Source organism: Molothrus ater, chromosome 4 (genome assembly GCF_012460135.2).
Source record: "Molothrus ater isolate BHLD 08-10-18 breed brown headed cowbird chromosome 4, BPBGC_Mater_1.1, whole genome shotgun sequence".
Classification (NCBI taxonomy): Eukaryota; Metazoa; Chordata; class Aves; order Passeriformes; family Icteridae; genus Molothrus; species Molothrus ater.
In genome coordinates, this window is record NC_050481.2 from 14,134,944 (window position 1) to 14,147,234 (window position 12,291).

Genomic DNA, 12,291 nt, shown 5'->3' on the forward strand with positions numbered 1-12,291 from the left:
CTTTGTCTGAATATTTTCCCTGAGATGACTTCCTTTACCACTAAAATCATTGGCAGGGCCCCACCAGTTGGTTTTAATGAGGAAGAATTGGACCTTTAATAAGCATCATGGTCACGTAAGCTTGGGGTTTGTTTTTTTAGCATCGTGCTTTTTAAGTGTTTTTAGTTACTGCCTGCAGTGTATACAGCTGTGAACTTGGATAATAAATAAGGATTATTTCTATGAAGAAACCTTTGGCAGCAATTTTTGCTTTGCTGAGGTAAGCTGTTAGTCATCTGCCACCAAAGGGTAATCAGCTAGATTTTAAATATTGCTGTGTCTTTCTACTTTTACTGTATTTTTGATTAGTCAATAAATACATGTTCAGTCTCTTTCCAAAGCCCAGCAATCAGTGTAGATGCAAGATACATTGCTGAAAAGGAACAAACCAACACCAGCTAGCTTTTGCTTGTTCTAAGAGAAGGTCGGGTTCACTTGGAAAATAGTGGAAGGTGGTAAAGCTTCATTATAAAAAACATCAGAACCAAAAATGGTGTTGACAGGTGGTAAAGTACATTCTCAAGACTGAATAAACTTATTCATTGATGGTAAAAGTGAAGCCAGAGAAACTGCACTCCCTGATATGAAGGGTGATTTTGAGCTTTGGCACCCTGCAGGCAAATACATTGCAGATTCCAGAGCCTAAATTTAGGCTTTTAAACCCATGTATTGGAACATAGCAGATTTTTAAAAGAGCCTAGTATGGAGTCAAGGAGAATGTCTTGTATAATAAAATAAATGTAGAGATAAGAGAGGAATCATGGTTTTCTATTCTTGCTTTTTATGAAATAGTTCAGATCCAAACATCCTTGCTAACCTAACTCTCCCCCCTGAATCTCCAAACAAACAGTGCTGTAAAAGTCTGAGAAGTTGCAACAAAATAGACTGTGTAATGGAGATTTTTTGGCATATTGAGTGAATAAAAATGGCAAAGGCCTGACATAGCTGGGAACCAATAGATATATCCTGGCTTCCAGGTAGAGGGTAAGGAAATTAGCTGTTTGGGCTCTTACTTACACTGCAAAAAAAGAGAGAGTTATTAGTTGCATTAGAGGCAAACTGGGTGTGAGCTGTATTCAGTCATTGGATATATTGCAACAAAACACCAAATAAAAAGTAGTGGTTTAGCCATATCTAAAAAACTCTCCTCATAAATAAGGAACATAGGGTGTCAGCAGGTATTTTTCAGCATCTCTGCTATTTTTTGCCTCTGATATGGATGCATAGAAGGTTGTGTGCATTATGCAGATGACTTTGGTTCAAATTTGGTTTGAATAAATCCCTGCCTGGTATTTTTGCTTGTAAAGATTGCTGATACTAAGGGATTGGGTTGCATAAAATTTCTTCACCTCAATAAAGCAGTCCTTGCTCTAAAAGACTTCATTCCTTGGAGTAATCAAAATCTCATTTGTTATCATGTAGCAAAGTCTTTCTCTTTTGCACCCATCTCAGCAAGAGGAATTTTCAGTTAGAAGGTAAATAGATAACATAGAAACTGCTGTTCCACAAAACAATCAGATTTGACTGTACATTCCTGAAAGATATGAAACTGTGAGTGCTTTCAGGCCCATTGATAAAGCTGTCAAGAGAAACTGCTAGAATATTCTGCTTCCCAGGTGTCAGTCATGTGTGTAATGTAGGAATGCATGATTTTCCACTGCTGTATCTTCAGCAGTGCATGGATGTCCTACAACATGCCAAAGGACAGAATTGAAGCTTTGAAGTAGATCACAAGTTTTCCTTTATGCCTCATTTTGATTTTTTTTTCAGACTATGCCAGTTTTTAGGAGAAAGCTGTCCTTCAGCTCTTTGGGCTTTATTCAGTCATTGGCTCTATTTCAACAATACATCAAATGGATTGTGCAGTGTGAGCACAGAAGATGAATTTATTAAGATTGTGCACTACATTGTTCATTCTGCATATCCCCGTTTGTTCCTTGTCTTTGGAATATAGTAGTGCCTTAGAGGACTCTGCTAGTTAACAATAGGTCAAACTGTGAATTTGAGAACTTTTTAAAAAAAAAAAAGAAAAAAAAAAGGAAAGTAAAAAAAATCCTAAAATTGAGGGGCATTGCAGACAATACTGCAACATGACTATTTGTGACACATGGCAATAGTCTTAGGAAAACTGAAGCACCTACAAATGTGGAAAATGTGTTGCAGCCAGCCAGCACTGAGCTGCCCTGGATGGCAGAAGAACACACAAATGGATTAGTTTACAGTCAGGTCTGGGAAGCGGGGCACAAAAACAGAGCTGTAGAGCCTTGGGAATTGTGCCCAACTCTGCCACAGTCTCACTGGGCAACCTGAATAGCTATTTCATATTTTTATTTGTTTCCAACACTCAATTTTGACTATTCCTGTGCTGATGTTATAAGATGGATATTGATGGGAAATCAGGGTTTGGACTGTAAATCTCCCTGGGCAGAGCACTATCCTGTGTACCTGGCACAATAGAGACAGCATCTCTGTGAGGAACTGAAGGCATTACTGTAATAAAAGTATCAATATTTTAATCATCTTCCTTATTTCATCTCTTATCTCACTATTGTGTGGAGTAATTTGGACATTTGTTTCCTTTGCACATTTAAAATGGTCCCAGGGAGACTTCCGTGGATTGAGGTTCAGGGATCATGTGGACCTGATTATTCAAATTCCCTGCACCTGTGGGGGTTTCTTTTGCTATTGCATGTTTCAAACTGAATGCTCGCTAAATACAATGAATTTAAAATATGGAAAAATGAATTAAATGAAAACATTAGAACTGCATCTAAGTTTGTAATCAGCACGATGTGGGGGATGGAAATGAATGTGGAACCCAGCTGAACAGTGTGTTGGCATAAGAACTCTTGACTTACAGCTGTTCCTTTGTTCTTTTTTGTTAGTTTTACAGCATTTTTTTCCAGAAAACCTTACTTTGCATGAAAGACAAATTCATATGAGAAGATTGTTTAGCTTTGTGCATCACAATTTAAACAGAGTGAATTGAAATCTGTTAAAGTTACACAGGATTCTGAAGGAGTGGGCAGTTTAGGCTAATAGGTAATTTCTGTCCAAAATTAAATCTAGTATTTTCTGAAATGTAAAAATCAGCTTAGACAGAAATATTCTCATTGTCTAGTAAGGCTAACAGGTCTTCAAAAACAGAATTACTGAGACAAAAGAGAAAAATAAAAATCCATTACAAAAACTGTACATGGACTTTGCCTGTAAATAGCTTTTCTAGACATTGTGAAACAATGAGACAGATGGGAAAGAGTGAAGGGCTCTGTCTGGTGAGCATTCCTACCCTGCAGCAGGTAATCCTGAGGGCCTCCTTAAAGGCATGCCTTCAACTGTTAATTTTTCCACAGACTAAGTCATGAGGAAGACTGCCTACCACTTTTCCTGTGAAAGCACTTTTCTTGTGAGAGAGAATAATTCAGGTTGGAAGGAACCCCAGGATGCCTGTGGTCCCACCTCCCGCTGAATAAAGGCTGAACTGTGAGGTCACATCAGGTTGGTCAGCATTTAATTCAATATGAACCTGAAAACCTTCAGGGAGGGGAGATCCTCAACCTTCCTGGGTAGCCTCTTCCCCTCCTTGACTGTCTTTGTAAGTTTTTCCTTTTATCAAGAGAATATACTTTGTTTTGGTTGTGTGGTTTTTTCTTTTTTTGTTTGTTTGTTGCTGTTTGGTTTTGGTTTTGGTTGGTTGGTTAATTGGTCGTTTTTCGGGTTTTTGAGTTTTTCCTTTGCCTGGAACGTGGGATTTCAAGAAAATGACTAGGAAGAGGAGATGTTGGGTTTCCAGTCCATACTGTAACCATTGTTATTGTGCATGTCATGCTAAATAGTCACTGCATAAAGTACACAAAAAGAAACATAACCCAGCGTTCTTACCCCTCAACCACTCACATGAGCATCCTGTTTACTGCATTAAAAATCATATCATGGTGCTGGATTTTGGTTTTTTTTTTTCCACAGGTTCATCTAATGAAACTTGACTACATTTTTCTGAGGTTGTCCAGCTTAAACAGGAAAGGTATCATATCCTGAATAGCCAGGTGGTGAGAGATCTATTCAAACAGATGGACCTTGAGCCTCCTCCCTCTGAGGTGGTTTAGCCAATGCTTTATCATCAGAGCTTTGATCACTTTCCTGTTCCAGAGCAGTGAGCACTTTTACTAACCTCTCTCCTGGTTAAAGTGTCCTGTTTGTAGCTACTCTCAGCTCCCTGTCAGGCACTGGCTGCATCCACCACAAGGCAGGTTTATTCCCTGCCTGGACTGTGATCGAGTCCAGCTGTAAATACTGAAGTCAGCCTTCATTAGCTTTAATGGCAATGGTGTTAGGTGAGCAGTAGAAGAGTCTTTCTCACCAACATCTGCCTCCAGGTTCTCCAATTTTTTTGCAAGGAAATCAGAAAACACAATAACAAAAATTTCTCTGATTTTTCAGATTTTTTTATTATTTTTCTTTTTTTCTTCTCACCTTTTTTTTTTTTTTTTTTCGCTTCTTCCTTTGTTGCATGCAAGACTGCAGCATGCAAGAGGCAGAACTATGCAGGCTGAGAGGTTGTCTCGTGGTTCAGGTCACCAAATGCCACTGTGAGGAACTGAGCTCCTCTCCTGCATTCACCACCATGCAGATTTTTTCAACTAGAGTTTTCACTGATTTTTTAACAGATATTTCCTGTTTATGGACAAGCTGAAAACTCGTGTGTAAAGCACAAGTGAATAGGGGCTGTATTTCAAATGTGTGCACTGCTGCATGAATTGCAACTTATTTATATCAAAGCAGGCACCCAAATTTCTGAATTTTTAGAAAAGTGGCCTTCTTCTCTGTGCTTCAATTATATGATTTCTTAGAGGTGTTGGGAGGATAGATTAATTATAGTGAGAGCTGAGAGCACCACAAAAAAAAAAAAAAAGCTGAGAAAACCACAAAAAAGCCTATGGAGAAATTGGTAATTTTGTATTCAGTGCAGGGTTTTGATGATGAGTGCTAAATAAGGTCTGGAATCAAACACAGAATGATGAAGATAAAAAGAAAAACTGAAAACTCCCCATTCAGTTAGTGTCCATTTTATGCACTGAGTCTTGTAAGAGGGGAAAAATGCAACATTCATTCTCATATTTTATGAATTTTGAGTTCTTGAGCCTGGAAATTTAATATTTGAGTAGCATGAGATTAGAGAAAATGCAGACCAGAAACAGCACAAAAGAGTCCCCTTCCACGAGGACATCTCCCAGGTTTCATTTAAGTGAGATATAAGAGTTTGTGAAAATTTGTATGTACAAAGAGCTCTGGTTATTGTTGTTAGTGCCGGAAATGAAGCTGCTTGTTATCAGTAAACTTCCCAGCAGCTCCTGGCCAAGAGGCTCCCACGTTTCCTTGTCCAGCAACATGGACACAGCAAGTACGCCTGGGGGTAGCAACTAAACTTGGAGGAAACCTCATGTTGCTGAGCCAACATGATGGGGCTGCTTTTGTGTGAAAAGGAATTGAAGGGTGGGATTCGGATACATGGGAGCTTAATTTTTAAGCTTTGTGATTAGAGGTGCAGTCTTTACTGCCCTCACCTGTCCTTCTAACTGTTTAAGTCTCTTGTGTGAATGGCAGTCCCCTCTGGAATCAAAAGGCAAAGCAAGCCTCAGTTTTTAATTTCTGCCTGTCAGTCACTCTGGATTCTGAGCAGAATTGATGACCCATTCGCAGGGATTACTAAAGCTACACAGGCAGGAACCCATTTGACAGGTAAAGGATAACTCCCTTTTTCTTGGGTACCTTCATGGCTGTAATTAACATTTCTGTTTTGTTCTAATTATAGTTTTTGTATCTTAGCCATTATGCTAATGGTGTTGTTCAGTAGTATGTGAGATTGCATTCATTATCACTGGTGAATTAAACCTTTATTAAAGAAAAATTCCCCCAGGCCTCATTCTGAAGTTAAGTAATTATTCATTTGGTTTTATCCTGGCAATTAGCTTATATACTGTAGCACTTGTGATTTGGTTTCTATACCTCCCCAGATTAGATTAACCCACCATGGTAAATAAATGCATAACAGTGCCCAACACGTTGCTTTAAGTGCATTATTATATAGAAAAAAAGCCGCAAAACTCAGAAAATCCCAACCCCAAAAAGATTCATTGCTCAGTAGGAGAGTTCTGGAGCTCCCAGCAGGCTGTACAGCCAGAAGGAGATTGTGCTGGACTTTTGGGGCTCTGTGGAGCAACAGTAATAACAAACGAGTTTATGGAGCCCTCCAACAGAGCAGTTAATTCTTTCTTCAATTGCAATGACTTCCTTGGTCAATATGCTTCATATCTGAGATATGCCACACTCGCAGTGTAAATCAAGCCTTCGGAGAGCCTCCAGACATAGATAAATTTCCTGGGTGATGTAGCCTGGCTCTCAGTCAAGAGAGGGGAAAAAATGTCAAGCAAAACCTCATTTGCCCTCCCCTACAAACTTGTAGTTTGGGAATGCCTCATAAACACTGTTGGATTCAGCAGTACTTCCTTGAAGAAAGATGTGGGTTTATGCCTGTTTTTCTACTGGAACATGGAGGCATGGGAAAATTAGGGATTTACCAACAGTCACACAAGAAATCATCAAGAGAAACAGATTCTGACTGTGTTTTCCCTGTGGCCTAATCAGATGTTTAACTGTGTTAACAGATTTTTTTCTCTCATATCTCTTTTTAGCACACATTAAGTTTACAAATCTCCCACAAAACGCGACAAATGCATTTGAAGTCTCTTTTCACTGATGCTATTAATCTTAAGCATCTCTATGGAGAGAGGGAACCATTGTCCTGCCTTTAATTACAGCTACAGTTTTCAGAAGTATTTTTAAATGGAAACAACTTAAAGGCATTAAAAGAATCCATCAAGCATCCCTGATTCCATACGAGACTTCAGTGACACCTCATATATAATCATTGCAGAAGGTGAAGCCTAACGTGCTACCACAGCCAAAACATTAATCAACTACCTGAGAGTTTTGCCTCAAGAAGTAATTTAGAATTTGACCTTGAATTTGGGTAGCTAGTATGTATGGAATGCAGGCATTACCTCCGCTGTGTTGTGAACCCAGCAAATTTGCACAGATAGGAAAAAATTAGTATACATTGATTTTTGACAAGCATCATTTAATCTCTTGTATATTCTGGCAATATCTACCAAATACCCACAGGATCTAGGAACAACCTTAAACATCTCTACTTTCAATTCCAAATGCAAGCTGCATGTCATTAACCTTGCCTCAATATCAAACATGTGAAGCACAGCAGAAATAAAATAAATAAATGAAAAATAATTTTGAAAGAAGCCACATAATTTTCCCATTGGGAAAAAATACTGAGAGGAGGAAAAGGGGAAACAAAATGCTTGTCCTGTCCTCTAATGCATGTCATGAAAGTATTTGACTTCAGATTCTCAGAGGTTATCTGCCTCACCTGCACTGCTATCAATGGAAGTTGCATACCTAAATATATTTGAGTTTCTGGGCTTCAGTTCCATACAACTGAAGGTAGAATGGAAGTCTGAGTAGAATTAAAAGTCTTTAGTAAATCTATTTAAGTCATGTATTACATGTGGACTTACAGATCACATAACCCAACACAATATTGCTAACAGTGGCTGCTATCCCACCTCATGGGGTACTAAAGAGGTTGCTTGATTAATATTCACAAGGTATTTTAAAATAATAAAGTGATCAATAAGTGACAAATATTACTTCACTGTACTATATCTCATCACTCCAGCCGGTCTGAGCTGTGTTCCCAAGCCTCCCACACAAAGGTTGTTCTCCTTGGAGTGTGCTTTTCAGCCCTCTGCATCCACTGAGGGCTCGGTGGCAGCGTGGTACAATGGTCAGGGACGTTCCAATTCCACACTTTGCTCCTAACCACTCTGTGGAGTAGCAACTACATCACTATGGAGAGAAAGCTCTCATCAATAAAAAGAAAATTGCAGATATGACCTGTTGTTCAGTTCAATAGTGTTAACTGCTGTTCAGGAGTAAAGGGAGGAGTAAACAGGTTTCAGCTGAGAAATCATCCTGTCACATTGCATTAGGAAGTTTTCCACGTTTAATCATGTGTCAGGTACTTTGCAGCAAAGCTTTGCTGCTTACCAGAAAATCTATTTTTATTTCCCCAACAGCAAAAGAAATCAGGCTTGGGTTTTATTCCTCCTGTATTATTAGAAATCATCGTAATGAAAATCATGAAGACCAAATTCTTTTCTCATAATATCTATTCAGATGAGATGCTGCTGTTGGTGTGCCAACAGGTAATGCATGTCCCTTAGGACATTCATTGCAGCTGTGCAAGAAGGAACATGGTATCCTCTAGATCTAAATTATTCACAATATGACAGACCTTTCAATCATGGCCCCTCAGAGAAGGTGGAAAATAAAAGACAGGAAGAGAACTAAATTTCTAGATTTTTCCACAACTCTAACTCTTTTCTGTTGAAATAATGACCCTTCAAGAATGAGAGACCTTAACCTACATTCTTGATTGAAGAGAAGAATTAGAAAAAACTGTGTCACAAATGATATTCACCTACCCTTTGATGGGACGTCAGACCAGCTGAGGAAGGCACTGAGCTGTTATGTAGAACCTACCAATATGCTGATTCTTTTTCCAGACATTTTTGCCTTCATCAGCTACTGTACGTGCTTCTGCTATATCAGATTAAGTTTTACAAGCTTATTTAGTTAGAAAGGCTGATTCTTTTCCTTTTTGCATAGGGGAAAAAAGTGTTCCTGTTTATTCTTTTGAAACTCACTTTCTTATTGAAATGCTGAATTTCCGTTATCATAACTGTACTCAGTGTAAACAGGAAACATTTGCACTTTAAATCAAGCTATCATATAAAAAGTAGAAGGCATTTTAGTGGGAGAATTTGAGAGGTGGTACTAGGAAATCGTGACAGGAATGAGGAGGTTTGGTTTGAGCAGTTTATTGCCTCTGGTAGACACCCCAACAGTGAAACTTGTGCAAAATATTTGAAATCATTATTATAATTGAAGAACTGTAAAAACCATATCCAGTTGGAGAGAAAAGAAATTCTAAAGATGTTCAAAAGCTGCTGATTTCATTTGTTGGTGAGCAATATATTTCTCTTAGAGAGCTTTGAGTGTTTAAATGTTCAAATATATCAGCCTTGCATTAGAGTCATGTCTAATGAAGTTGGAAAATGGTGCAACTCTAGATTGTTCTCTGCTCTGCATCACTGTCTTCCCTGGTGATCATAACAACATATACAATCATAGCAGCAGTCTTTAATTTTAAATTGGCAGAAAAAATTCTTGCCAAAAGGAGATAATGTTGATTTTTTGTTGGGCTCCAAGTCCTTGAAGTGGCAAACTCAAATGATTACTTCAGAGGTTGATTAGGACAACAGGCTTTGCTTTACAGGTCTCCAGCACTGTTGCCTTAATGAAATCTGAGCATGCTGAGGAAAACTTCCAGATTTTCCAGTAAGAAGTGATTAAAATATATTTATTAATGGCCTTTACAAAAATGTTAACTTCATATTTTATATGCCATTACCTCATTCACATCTCAATCACACTGACTCTCTGAACTGTTCAGAAAAAAAATGTTAGCCCATTAGTTATTTTCATAATTCCTTATACTTCCTAGATAAGGAATTCCTAAAATTTCAAATTCAGGAGTCTTTTCATCTGTAATATATAGCAGTTTTAAAAGGAAAAATCAGTAAAACTATCAATTTCAAGAGTATGACAGAAAATGCCAAATTCATTTGGGTTTTAGAACCCTTTCTGGAAGATCGTCCTTATCTGTAGTAATCTTGAAAATTTTTCTTGGCCACTTTAAGTCAGAGTTCTTTATTCTGCAGGATAACAAATCTGCTATGAAAATTTAGGGCATAAGAGATAATAGTCAGATATCCCTTTGAAATTTCCTTTGAAAATAGAGTAATAGGATATACTGAGATTCTGCTCTTGAGAGATGTTGGCTCGACTGGTCACAATTGCAACATGATTCTGAAAACCTGCAAGTTTGTTTCACCTCGATTTGGCTCTGTCTGTTAGGTTTCTAGGTAAACATCCATGTCTTTACTCCCACTGCTAATGGGAAGAGAGTAAAGTTTCAGTAAGTTATCAATAGTAATTTTTATAAAATCTGAAATGTGTTTCAGATTTCTGTTTGCATCTGAGACTAATTTGTAAGTAGAGCTCACAACATGCTGTGCACATGAGCAGAAGGCTGTGTTTGTATTCCTGGCTAGTACCAGTTCTTTTCCAGGTTCCCCTAAAAGGAACTGGGCAGAAATGTTCCCCTTCTTACATATTACTAAAGCACATTTGAATTCCATGATAATGGTAATAATGACCAAATCAAGCTTTTCCATATTGATGCTGTGAATGCATTTCCTAAAGAAACAGAGATAAAAATAGTTTCAAATCTGCACAAGCTATTGCTTACCTTCTCCGCAGTCAGGCGAAATGAGACCTCAGAATCAGGAAAACAAAATCTGCAAATGACTTTATTACAGTGCAAGTGTTAAGCACAGTTGAAATATTTTAAAAACTTTTTCTTATATTATTTCAGGAGGTTGCAGGGTCAAAAACAGAATTTTCAGCAGGTTGGAATACCAAGACATATTTTAAAAATCCCTTTGACATATTAGTGTTTTTATTGCACACAGCACAGTAATGGCTTGCTGCCAGTCAGACACATTCTGCTTACTGTATTTACACATCGAGGTCAATGAAATTCCGAAGCAGAATTACTCATTTGTGCCTAGAAAATTTAGATGTACAGGTAAAATGACCTCTGGCTGCCAGCATGATTGTGTTAAACCAAAGATCTTGAGTCTGAGCTATACAAGTTACAGGGGTTAAGAGTACAACAGCAATGAAAACATCTTTGGAAGATCTTCAGACCCTTCACTTTGCTTAAAGAGTATGTACTATTATGAAAAACGATATTATAACAACAGTATTGCTTGCAGCATGTAATGTTGTTGCTGAGATTTTAATGTTCTTTCCAGTTCTTGAACCCCATCTCATGTTTATGAGGGGGCAAGCAGCTTGCTTTGCCTGACTGTGGCTCCAACCGCAAGCTCAGAGTCACCTTGGGTCCTTTCATGATTATTGTCTGTTTGGCTTTCCTACCTTTGTTCCAACATTAGCCAACATATTATAGGAAACACAAATTCTAGATCACTTTTCTAATTCCCAGTCTTGAGTTAGTTAGTTCCCTAACACCTGGGTTAGATGTTAGGAACCCAACAGAACCCAGTGTATTTTTTTCCTGCATACCATAAAGATTTTATTTTCACAGTTTGCCCATGGAAGGTAACTGCTCCCCTTTCAGAGCTGGGTTAATATAAAATGTATATTAGCCTGAAAGAGAGAAATTACTTAATGTAATTCTGGGGCTACAGTCTTTGTCATTCTCAGAGGCTTGCTATTTACCCATCCAATTGTATAACCAATTGTCCTCATAATCCTCAGCGTTTAAGAATAACGTTGCCATGGTAATCTGATTCTGTAAATGCTTATCATCCTCTAAATGGATAGCTTTAAAAAAATAAGTCATTAGTTTTCTAGTAGCCAGAATACACTATATTGGCTTAAAAAGCTGAAATATACCTCTGTTGTAAAAAGAGACCAGCTTGTTCAGCCATAATAAGTTCACAATCTGCAGAATCATGACCCTACTGATAGTGTTAACAAAAGCTTGCTCCTTAATTATCTGCCTTGCATTCAGCTGCTGTTTCCCTCCTAAACTCAATTATAATTCTAATAGCAGCTGTGCTGCCATTGTTTGTTGCAATTCATTTTAAGGAACTTTGATTGGATGTCATTGGTCTTTTTGACTAAATGTGCAAGGTTCAAAGTATCCAGTGCCACTAATAGCCCTCATCTCATGTGAAGATTATACTAATTATTTACATAATTATATATTATACATTATAGAGTTATTATGTATTATTTCTAAATGATAGTTCTCCATCAAAGATATTGAACAAAAGAATATATATATAGTTTTATTGTCCTTACTCATATTTCAGTGTTGATGGCGATATGCTTATAATTAGACTCTGTTTCTGTGTTAGCCAACAATTGAAGCATCCTTCCACTGCACTGCAAATTTATTAGAGCGTTCAGGAGTCTCTACTGCTTTCAATTTTGTCTCCTCATTTATTATTTCATCTGTACATCTATGTCAGTGCAATTGATATGATAAGCAATTACTTTTACAGGAACAAAAATGTCCTC

At 37.8% G+C, this 12,291-nt stretch overlaps 1 pseudogene; it reads left to right on the top strand.

Moving 5' to 3' along the window:
• Positions 1 to 12,291, top strand: part of LOC129046669 (uncharacterized) — a 70,911-nt pseudogene that overhangs the window by 51,373 nt on the left and 7,247 nt on the right.